We start from the raw sequence: 12707 nt of genomic DNA, 5'->3' as shown, positions 1-12707 counted from the left end.
TGCGTTTTCAAAATGGTATCTCGCCATAGTTCTTGGTTGAGCCCTTCAGAACACTTCGGTGTTCAACCGCTCGCCTCGTAACTATCGTTGGATACGGATCTAGGTGTATATCTGTTGATTCTGCCGACGCGTCCTATATCGCACAGGCTATGTAATTTACCTTTGCCGTTGCGTCGTATGATGCCAAGGCTTCCTGTTTTCTGCACTTCCGATTACTGCACTTCCGATTATGCATTTACTTACGCCGTCGCGTCGAACGATGCCAAGGCTCCTGCTTTCTGCAATGTATTTACTTACGCTGTCGCGTCGAACGATGCCAAGACTTCTGCTTTGTTATATATGTAGAATATTTCGTTCAGTTACACACCCTGAACAATAGTATATGCATTTCTTTACGCCGCCGCTGTATAAAGCACACGCTTCTGCTTATACTACATATATAGCGCATAAATGAGCGTTCAAATGGAGATCAAACTCCAAATCGCCAATGCGATTCCCTGACCGCTCCTCGTTCAAGATTTTGCTTGACGAATGAAGCCCCTATTGGAAAGGCTTCACTTTTTGGCAAAATGCTCTTTACGTAAAAATTAAGTCAATTACGTATGGCCTGGCTATGGCCCAGGGTTCCTGCTACCTTGATGGATGCAAAGTACGCACAACGGTGCGCATCCATTTCCCCGAATTAAGCGTGGCGATTTCCTACCAAAGAGGGGAGATGCCGCTGAAATGGATAAAAGAAACGCACGCTTTCTCCGTAAAAGAGAGGAAGTGCTGCTGAAATTTCTGAAGAAGCTAAGAATAGCTCAGAAAGAACGTAGCAGGATACTCTGACATATAGCAGAGTGCTACCCGGTTCATGTATTGCCTTCTACAAACGTAGAAGGGTTCGTCGCACCGCTGCCGATAGAGCAGGGGAGGTGCTGACGAAATGGTCGGCAGAAGAGCTGCCGGAACCAATGGAACGGCATAACGATGTCCGTTGATGGAACGATGCCAGATCGGCTCGTATCCTTGTGCCTACAAGGGCACCTTGCTCGTAAGGGCCGCTGAGCCGGAGTAGAGGTTGCGCCTTGGCTAGGTTTGTACTCGTCACGTAAAAATACGCCGAGTAGCCGATCTATTTAGATCGAGTCATATGCATGCTCATTGAGAACGGTTACACAACCAGACTCGTAAGGGCCGAAGAGCCAGAGTGTGTTTTTTCCACCCAAAGAGGTGTGATGCTCGTGGTGGCCGAAGTGCCAAGAGCGGTGTTCTGCATGCATATGAATAAGACTTAAGGTCGCACATACCCCGCGGTTGAAAATCGTGTTAGGGGTACCCCCTCAGTAATGACTGTGTTGGGGCGGACTGAATGGGGTCGGGTACACACTCCCGTAGTGCTGAAAGCACGGGCTGCCTAAATGGCATGCAAATTCTGTCTAAGTAATTGTAAGACTGGCAGACCCCTTCAGGAATTATGCTCACTGTGGAATGACAGTGATGGTACAGCCTTGAGTGACATGTATTTTACTTTGGACCTGATAGAGTCCACGATGGCCTCAGTCACTCATGGGTTTTGGGGTCGTGGTTATCCTTAAGATCTAAGGATTGAAACCAACTACTGCAAGTAGAGGATGCATCCGAATATGGGCCTAGTAGGATTCTCCCAGTTGAAACACACTGCCCTACTATGGATAGGGTCAACAGGCCTCTGGGGTATCTAAAATACATAGAATAATCAACCCCCAGAACATCGCGTTGATGCCCGGACAATAGCTCTACCTGCGTACCAAAGGCGGGAGCGGTTAATTATCAAACAATGCATTAGTTCTAGGTACAGCGATGCTTTGAATGTATGAGTGGATGACGTGTTGAGTCAGTCCTGCATAACCTTTGTGAAGGTGTCATGTTCGGTATACTACTGGACCGACTGGGCAAAGACCCGTGTTGTATCCGCACGACTAAGCGAAGCTCGAGGAGTTGTCCTTAGATGCGTGGGATACAGATGTGCCAAGTATGAAGACTTGAGCTACACATCACTTTGAGACCCGGAAGAGGTCATGGCTAAGTCGTGGAGACTTAAGCGGTTATTCAAATCACAGCCCTGAAAAGGCTTGCTCTAAGTCATGAAGACTCGAGCGGATGTTCAACTCATAGCCCTGAGGAGGCTCTTGCGATATACGCTAAGTCTTGGAGGCTTGAGCGTCGTTATTGCGCATTGCGACCCTGAGTGGTCATTATCGTACTTGAGTGGAATGGATGTATGACTGCATGCTTACCAGACCATCAATGGTTCTGACCCCGTTTTATGGGGATTTCAGGTGTTGTACCTACGTGGCGATATGCGGAACAAGGCGGCATCGAGTTCCAGGGTTTCTCTAGACAGAGTTGTACTGCTTCCTTTTTATTGAACCTACACTGCTTTTTCTAAGCAGTAGTGTTGTAATAAACATGTGATTTTAGATAAAATAGAACACTTTGGTGGTCAATGAGTTGCTTGGCCACATACCTGCAACGTGCTCGGAGTTTTCTAAAACTGACGACTCATTATCGTCTAATTCCGCTGCTAAAAGCGTTTGTAAGTTCCGCTGCAAAGAAAAAAAAAGAAATTCATGAAAATTTTTAACTTAGCTTTGTTTTGGAAATCCGGGGTGTTACAGAATTGGTATCAGAGCATGAGTCTGAGAAACCTGGTTCAAGATCCGTCATGGTCCCGATATCGCACTGTAAGTATATGTTTTTTTTTACCTTGGTTCTGATCTGGGTGCATCTTTGTATAGATGGCAACTCATGACTTGCGTGGATACTGCTATCGCTGCAAGGTCATGCACGATGAGTGGATATGCCCGTATGAAGTCCAAGACTGCCAATACTGTGGCGAGGATGGGCATTCCGCCAACGAATGCCAAAGTAAATATACCGCCGATATAGGTCAGCGGGCATCAAAGGGTCTCAAGGATGAGACTTCGCGTGTCAGTGGACCACATCACTCTAGTGTTGGGAGCAACCATACCCCAACATCTTCTGATGAATTACCAAGGTTGAGGGATTTTGATTTAAACTTCTCTGCGGAGGTCTATCACTCGCCAAGCTACCATCCGGCATCACATACGCCGAGCTTAAACGGCAGGAACAAAAGAGGGGATTCTTTCTGTTCGCCGATCATTATTCCAGACTCCCAGAGTCTTGATCTTGCTGACTGAGAAAGTGGACTGGAGTCCCTCATATATCCCCAATATTCGCTTGCTAGTGCGGAAGTGCCGCCCAAGCCAAAGCTAGTAGTGCCTGCACCAAGGCCATGTGGCAATAGATGGACCTTTTGGAGTTCGTCTTCATCAAAGAAATCCAAGTCTTAAAGAGACTGGTGATGTTTTGGAGTCAGTAGACTCATGTATATAGTTTCTCAACGCCTAAAGTCTGCCAGTGCGGCATGACGTTTTGTTTAAGGCGATGCTTGTGTAAATGTGATGTATATTAAGTAAATAAAGCTTTTACTTCCTCATATACATCGAGAAACTAAAAACAAGTGCTTGTGTGTGCATAGATAAATGGCTCCTACGACGAGGAGAACCATACCAAGCGAGGAGTCCCATACGCAAGGATTCCTGTTGGAGACACTCAACAACCTGGTTACCGCCATCCGTGAAACGAGGCCAGAACCAGTCGCACCACGAAACGAGCACCTGGGAGGAGTGACTTATGAGAAGTTTCTCAAGCTTGACCCGCCAGTTTTCATTGGCAGAGCCGATCCTGAGCTCGCGGAGAGTTGGATCGAAGAGACAGAACGTGCCTTCTCAGTACTGGGAGTACCAGAGGAAAAGAAGACCAATTTTGGCACGTATTGGTTAAAAGACAATGCACGGAAGTGGTGGGATACCACTAAACTTATCCAGTTCTCACAAGTCGAAGTCATTCCTTGGACTGACTTTCGGAGGACTTTTATGGATAACTACTTCCCGTTGCATTCCAGAAACAAGAAAAAGATAGAGTTTCTGGAGTTGGAACAGGGCGGTATGAGTCTAATGGACTATACCACCAAATTTCAGAATCTAGAGCGCTACTACTCTCGATTGTTCGAAACAGACCAAGAAAGGGCCGACAAATATGTGAATGGTCTGCGCGAAGGGCTGCAATCTCGAGTGATAACAAGCATGCCTTCGACTTTTCAGGCTGCGGTAGCAGCAGCTTCAAAAATCCAAGAGGATTGGGCGCGATCTAAAGTGATCATAGCAAAGAAGCCCATAGTGAATGGTGGGAATCGTAAAAGGGCATTCCCAAGTGGCCAGGGTTCACGACAACCCTTTCAAAAGAAGAAGTTCCAAGGAGGGAACAACACTCAGCAAGTCGTGACGCCAAGACAGAACCCAACTCCGAATGGTCGGCAGTCCAACTTCAGCTGCCCAAGGTGTCGTATGAACCACCCCGGAAAGCCATGTCCTCGTGACATTGGTGGGTGCTTGTATTGTGGCAAGATGGGCCACTTTATAAGGGATTGCGCCAAGAAAGCTGCAGATGAACAGAGGAGTAATGCCGGATCTGCCGGACCCTCTCGACCAGCACCACAACGTTCTCAGTTTCAACGACCTCCACCTAGAGTAGAACAAAGGCCTACTGCAGGTCGTGTATACGTTGTAACGACTGAACAAGTCAAAAATGGTGACCTGATTGAAGGCACCGTACCTGTTAATGGACATGCAGCTTACGTCTTGTTTGATTGTGGTGCTACTCATACGTTTATCTCTGACGATTTCACCGAACAACTCCACGCTTCGGTGCAACCGATTGATAAAATGATCGAAGTATATAACCCATTGGGTTCACGCACCAAATGTATCCGGTGTGTGAAAAAATTGGATATTGAGATAGCAGGGCAACACTTGCCTACTGACGCCATCCTGATCGATATGATACAGTACGATGTCATTCTGGGAATGAATTGGTTGGCTCAGAATAATGCCAAGATTCTGTGCCGCGAGGGCAGAGTGATTCTATCTCGACCCGAATTGCCTAAGATGGAATACCGGTTATCCAAACCAGTTCCACAGAAAAGGCTCATATCAGCACTTAAGGTACAAAAATACCTTAGGAAGGGTTGTGTGGCCTTCCTGTTGAGTCTCTCGGTGGAAAAATCCAACGACCAACCCCTTGAGAGTTTGGAAGTGGTACGGGAGTTTCTTAATGTATTTCCTGAGGAATTGCCAGGACTTCCGCCACTTCGTGAGGTTGAATTTGGAATTCAATCCTTACCTGGAACAGCGCCGATATCCAAAGCCCCGTATCGAATGGCGCCAGCTGAACTCAGTGAGTTGAAGTGTCAGTTGGAAGAACTGATGGAACAAGGGTTCATCCGACCGAGTGTGTCACCGTGGGGAGCCCCAGTGCTGTTTGTAAAGAAGAAGGATGGATCCCTTCGGTTATGCATCGATTATCGGATGCTTAACCAGGCAACTGTAAAAAATAAGTACCCGTTGCCTCGGATTGAGGACTTATTCGATCAACTCAGAACAGCGAGGGTGTTCTCCAAGATCGACCTCAGGTCTGGGTACCATCAGCTCAGAGTAAAGAAAGAGGATATACCCAAGACAGCCTTCAGAACGAGATACAGCCATTATGAGTTTGTAGTAATGCCTTTCGGACTCACTAATGCGCCTGCTGCCTTTATGGATCTAATGAACCGGATATTCAGACCATATTTGGATAGATTTGTCATCGTCTTTATTGATGACATTCTCGTATATTCTGAGAACAAGGAACAACACGTGGAGCACTTGAAAATCGTCTTGAAAACCCTTCAAGATAACCAACTCTATGCTAAGTTTTCAAAATGTGAATTCTGGCTAGACAAAGTGATGTTCCTTGGTCATGTGATCTCGAAAGATGGAATCGCAGTAGATCCTGCGAAGGTGGAAGCTGTGATGGACTGGAAGCAGCCAGAAAATATTACTGAGGTCCGTAGCTTCCTTGGACTTGCCGGATATTATCGGAAGTTCATACAAGACTTCTCCCGAATCGCCGTACCCATGACGAAATTACTAAAAAAGGGAGTCAAGTTTGAATGGACTGACCAGTGTAAGGAGTGCTTTGAGGTTCTCAAACTGAGGCTTACCACTGCCCCTGTCCTTACCTTACCTTCTGGTCAGGGAGGCTTCGTGGCTTATACCGATGCCTCGGGAACAAGTTTGGGTTGTGTGTTGATGCAGCATGGCAAAGTAATCGCCTATGCGTCACGACAGTTGAGGGTCCATGAGAAAAACTATCCAACCCACGATCTTGAGCTTGCCGCGGTAGTGTTCCCACTTAAAATTTGGCGACACTACCTTTATGGAGAGAAATTTGAGGTCATGTCGGACCATAAAAGCCTAAAATACCTCTTTTCTCAAAAAGAACTCAATATGCAGCAACGGCGATGGCTGGAATTCCTCAAAGACTATGAATTCACGCTTTCCTATCACCCTAGAAAGGCGAATGTTGTAGCAGATGCCCTTAGTCGCAAGACTGTTGGCACTCTGGCCAGCCTAACTGGACAATGGAAGTTGATGGAGGATTTCGTCAACTGGAAGCCATTTTTGGCTGATTCTGGCCGAATCCAAATGTCATGTTTGACGATCCACATTGAGTTCCTCGATCGCATCGTAGCCGAACAGTTCAAGGATCCCCAGTACTTGGAATTGAAAGCTCGTGCTGAAAAAGATGACACTTTCTTCCATTTGAAAGAAGATGGAGGAATATGGATGGAAGAAAGGATTTGGGTTCCAAATAACCCTCAGCTAAGACAGGAAGTACTCCAGGAGGCTCATAATAGCAAGTACACCATTCACCCTGGAGGTACGAAGATGTTCCGAGATTTGCAGAGGAAGTACTGGTGGAAGGGTATGAAGCGTGATGTGGCTACGTTTGTCTCGAAGTGTTTGATTTGCCAGCAAGTTAAGATCGAACATCAGCGACCTGGTGGAAAGATGCAACGGATCGAGATTCCAGAATGGAAATGGGAAGGCATTACAATGGATTTCATCGTTGGATTGCCTCGATCCAAGAGACAACACGATTCGATATGGGTGATCGTGGACAGACTCACCAAGTCTGCTCACTTCCTGCCAATCAACACTCGATACTCAACTGAACGATTGGCAGAGATCTACATTCGGGAAATCGTTAGACTCCATGGAGTGCCAATTTCGATCATGTCCGATCGTGACCCGAAGTTCACCTCTCACTTTTGGGAGCAGCTTCAGAAAGCCCTGGGGACGAAACTCAAGTTCAGTACAGCATTCCATCCCCAAACAGATGGGCAATCAGAACGAACCATACAGACTCTTGAAGATATGCTAAGAGCCTGTATGCTGGAATGGAAAGGTGATTGGGATTCCCACCTAGCGTTGGCTGAATTTGCTTATAATAATAGCCACCACGCTAGCATTGGGATGGCGCCGTATGAAGCCTTGTATGGACGACCCTGTAGATCACCAATCCATTGGGGTGAAGTGGGTAAGCGAACCTTGGACTCGCCCATTGTGTTGTAGCATTATACTGAGCAAGTCCACATGATCAGAAAGAAGCTACTGACTGCTCAGAGTCGACAGAAGAGTTACGCCGATCAGCGGCGTAGGGAACTCACTTTTGCGGTTGGAGATAAGGTTTTTATCAAGGTCTCTCCAACCAAGAGTGTGTTTCGTTTTGGAAAGAAGGGGAAGCTCAGCCGCAGATTCGTTGGTCCCTTCGAAGTTTTGAGCCGAATCGGAGAGACTGCCTACCGAGTAACATTGCCACCACAATACGCGCAAATACATGATGTATTTCACATATCAATGCTTCGTAAATACGTTCATGATCCTTCTCACGTCATTCAACATGAAGATGTTGACATCCGAGAAGATATGACGGCAGAAGAAAGGCCAGTAGAGATCATGGACCGACGGGAGCAAGTGCTAAGAACGAAGGTCATCCCACTTGTTAAAGTGAGGTGGCAGCATCATGAAATCGATGATTGCACTTGGGAGCCTGAATCGGATATGCGGGATAAATATCCTGAACTCTTCACCTTGTACTCTTAGCTGAATTTCGCGGACGAAATTCCTTTAAGGGGGTAATGATGTAAGACCCACAATTTTTCAGAAAATATCTGAATAAAATTCATGAGGCATTTACCGGTAAAATTAGCATTTCTTCTCAGAATGCAAAACGAATCAATTCCTGCGAGCCAGTTATACTTAGGATATTCGTCGAATCGTGAATATATGCTCAAACACTCTGGAAGCCATAACTTCCTACCTGAATGAAATCAAAGGATTCCTGCGAGCCAACTTTCTTAGTTACGTCAATACGAAGGGAATGGCGTACTCAGAATTTTTCGGAAAAAATCGCCGGAAACCCGAAATTCTTGCGGGACCCACGGAAATATTGGTGGGACCCACAGAAATATTCCTCAGAAAATATCTGGTGGGACCCACAAAAATATCCCATGGAATATCCAAGTGGGCCCCACACCAAGGAACCTCTTGGAATTAAAAAGAAGCCAAGGGGGCAAGGGGGGATAAAAATTCCCAAGAGGAGGTGGGCTTGGGCTATAAATAGCCCTCCCCACTCTCTCTCTTCTCATAAAAATCGACCCCCTCTCTCTCTCTTGCCTTCTCTCTCTCTCCTAAACCTCCCCTACCTAGCCTAGCCCACCTGAGCCCACCTGACCTGGTCTGAGCCTGCCTGACTTAGCCTGAGCCTGCCTGACCTGGTCCTAACCCACCTGACCTGGGTCTGAACCCACTTGACCTGGTCCAAACCCAGTTGATTTGACTTGAACCTAGTTGGGTTTAAAGTCAAAGTCAAAGTCCTTTTTAGTCCTGATTCCGGTTTGGGTTTCTGAACCCAGACTTAGCCTACTTGAGCTGAGTTCGAACCTGCTGAACCCAGTTGACTTGGATCGAACCCTGTTTGGTTCAAACCACTTAGGTTGAGTAGCTTGACCTGCTCTGCCTCTTTCTCAACTAAGTCAGCTTCATCTGACTTAGTCTGACCTCTCGAAGGAAGGCTCGAAGCCAAAGAAGCAACCCAGAGCCGTTTCTTCCACGATTTGAAGTAAGTTCGCTTCGTTGATCCATCTCTCTCAAGTATTTGACTGTTTGTATATAGAATATACTTTCTGAAGTAGTATCTTGCTTTAGTTCTTGATTGAGCCCTTTTTTGACACTTCGGTGTTCACCCGCTCGTCTCGTAACTATCGTCGGATATATCTATGTTCAAACACGCAGTATATGCATTTTCAAAATGGTATCTCGCCCTAGTTCTTGGTTGAGCCCTTCAGAACACTTCGGTGTTCACCCGCTCGCCTCGTAACTATCGTTGGATACGGATCTAGGTGTATATCTGTTGATTCTGCCGACGCGTCCTATATCGCACAGGCTATGTAATTTACCTTTGCCGTCGCGTCGTATGATGCCAAGGCTCCCAGTTTTCTGCACTTCCGATTACTGCACTTCCGATTATGCATTTACTTACGCCGTCGCGTCGAACGATGCCAAGGCTTCTGCTTTGTTATATATGTAAAATATTTCGTTCAGTTACACACCCTGAACAATAGTATATGCATTTCTTTACGCCGCCGCTGTATAAAGCACAGGCTTCTGCTTATACTACATATATAGCGCATAAATGAGCGTTCAAATGGAGATCAAACTCCAAATCGCCAATGCGATTCCCTGACCGCTCCTCGTTCAAGATTCTGCTTGACGAATGAAGCCCCTATTGGAAAGGCTTCACTTTTTGGCAAAATGCTCTTTACGTAAAAATTAAGTCAATTACGTATGGCCTGGCTATGGCCCAGGGTTCCTGCAACCTTGATGGATGCAAAGTACGCACAACGATGCGCATCCATTTTCCCGAATTAAGCGTGGCGATTTTCTACCAAAGAGGGGAGATGCCGCTGAAATGGATAAAAGAAACGCACGCTTTCTCCGTAAAAGAGAGGAAGTGCTGCTGAAATTTCTAAAGAAGCTAAGAATAGCTCAGAAAGAACGTAGCAGGATACTCTGACATATAGCAGAGTGCTACCCGGTTCATGTATTGCCTTCTACAAACGTAGAAGGGTTCGTCGCACCGCTGCCGATAGAGCAGGGGAGGTGCTGACGAAATGGTCGGCAGAAGAGCTGCCAGAACCAATGGAACGGCATAACGATGTCCGTTGATGGAACGATGCCAGATCGGCTCGTATCCTTGTGCCTACAAGGGCACCTTGCTCGTAAGGGCCGCTGAGCCGGAGTAGAGGTTGCGCCTTGGCTAGGTTTGTACTCGTCACGTAAAAATACGCCGAGTAGCCGATCTATTTAGATCGAGTCATATGCATGCTCATTGAGAACGGTTACACAACCAGACTCGTAAGGGCCGAAGAGCCAGAGTGTGTTTTTTCCACCCAAAGAGGTGTGATGCTCGTGGTGGCCGAAGTGCCAAGAGCGGTGTTTTGCATGCATATGAATAAGACTTAAGGTCGCACATACCCCGCGGTTGAAAATCGTGTTAGGGGTACCCCCTCAGTAATGACTGTGTTGGGGCGGACTGAATGGGGTCGGGTACACACTCCCGTAGTGCTGAAAGCACGGGCTGCCTAAATGGCATGCAGATTCTGTCTAAGTAATTGTACGACTGGCAGACCCCTTCAGGAATTATGCTCACTGTGGAATGACAGTGATGGTACAGCCTTGAGTGATATGTATTTTACTTTGGACCTGATAGAGTCCACGATGGCCTCAGTCACTCATGGGTTTTGGGGTCGTGGTTATCCTTAAGATCTAAGGATTGAACCCAACTACTGCAAGTAGAGGATGCATCCGAATATGGGCCTAGTAGGATTCTCCCAGTTGAAACACACTGCCCTACTATGGATAGGGTCAACAAGCCTCTGGGGTATCTAAAATACATAGAATAATCAACCCCCAGAACGTCGCGTTGATGCCCGGACAATAGCTCTACCTGCGTACCAAAGGCGGGAGCGGTTAATTATCAAACAATGCATTAGTTCTAGGTACAGCGATGCTTTGAATGTATGAGTGGATGACGTGTTGAGTCAGTCCTGCATAACCTTTGTGAAGGTGTCATGTTCGGTATACTACTGGACCGACTGGGCAAAGACCCGTGTTGTATCCGCACGACTAAGCGAAGCTCGAGGAGTTGTCCTTAGATGCGTGGGATACAGATGTGCCAAGTATGAAGACTTGAGCTAGACATCACTTTGAGACCCGGAAGAGGTCATGGCTAAGTCGTGGAGACTTAAGCGGTTATTCAAATCACAACCCTGAAAAGGCTTGCTCTAAGTCATGAAGACTCGAGCGGATGTTCAACTCATAGCCCTGAGGAGGCTCTTGCGATATACGCTAAGTCTTGGAGGCTTGAGCGTCGTTATTGCACATTGCGACCCTGAGTGGTCATTATCGTACTTGAGTGGAATGGATGTATGACTGCATGCTTACCAGACCATCAGTGGTTCTGACCCCGTTTTATGGGGATTTCAGGTGTTGTACCTACGTGGCGATATGCGGAGCAAGGCGGCATCGAGTTCCAGGGTTTCTCTAGACAGAGTTGTACTGCTTCCTTTTTATTGAACCTACACTGCTTTTTCTAAGCAGTAGTGTTGTAATAAACATGTGGTTTTAGATAAAATGGAACACTTTGGTGGTCAATGAGTTGCTTGGCCACATACCTGCAACGTGCTCGGAGTTTTCTAAAACTGATGACTCATTATCGTCTGATTCCGCTGCTAAAAGCTTTTGTAAGTTCTGCTGCAAAGAAAAAAAAAAGAAATTCATGAAAAATTTTAACTTAGCTTTGTTTTGGAAATCCGGGGTGTTACATTTCATATCTTATCTTTCTTATTTATTCAATTTTATTTCATATTTAATCATTTTAATTTAAGGGAATCATGGCAAAAAGGCTTATATCTAGCAAAATCTAGTAATTTCTAGATATTACTGGGTAAACCTAGAAAAGCCAACATATCATCACTAACAAAGTTTTCTAGTTTTGCAGGTACATTGAAGATTTTAATTTCATGTATTGAAATTTCAATAGTGATGTAAATTAAATTAACTTTGGAATAAGAATTTACATTTCCTGCATAGAATAGGATGCATTGCATATAGTTTAATTCTGCCAATATTAAATGTCTGATGAATGCATTATTCATGCACATTCTTTATAAATTCACTATGGTCTACACGAATGGCACGTGCACAAGCTCTTATGGAGTTGACAAACTTGGTGAAATTTGTATTTATGGCCATAGTCAAAATACGAATGATACCCAGATTTGTAATCTTTGTATTAGCCACATTCAGCCTACACTCTTAGGCTAACTTCAAAATGCACTGCATTTCTCAAAAATACAAAAAGTATTTCTCAATTCCTCAAATCCATATTCATTCATTTCATGAATTTGCCAATTCCAATTCAAATCTCAATTCAAAGAAGTTCATTTTCTCAAATTTTTCTAAGTCTTATTCAAAAATCGATTTTCTCAAAATATTGATTTGCCAATGATATTTCAAGTATTTTCCAAGTTCCAAATTCGATTTTATAAGTTATATTTTCAATTTCAAAGTTTGAATTCAAAGAAATCAAGTTTTGCAAAGTTATTTCATATTTCTCAAAATCGATTTTCACAAAATCCTTATATTTCTTCAGAAATCGATTTTCACTTTCTCAAATACAGTATCTCAATCATGATTCATGATTTCAAAAGGGTT

This window comes from Nuphar pumila, chromosome 16 (genome assembly GCF_984573655.1).
Source record: "Nuphar pumila chromosome 16, dmNupPumi1.hap1.1, whole genome shotgun sequence".
Lineage (NCBI taxonomy): Eukaryota > Viridiplantae > Streptophyta > Magnoliopsida > Nymphaeales > Nymphaeaceae > Nuphar > Nuphar pumila.
The sequence above is the reverse complement of the archived record's forward strand: the minus strand, read 5'-3'. Positions refer to the sequence as shown.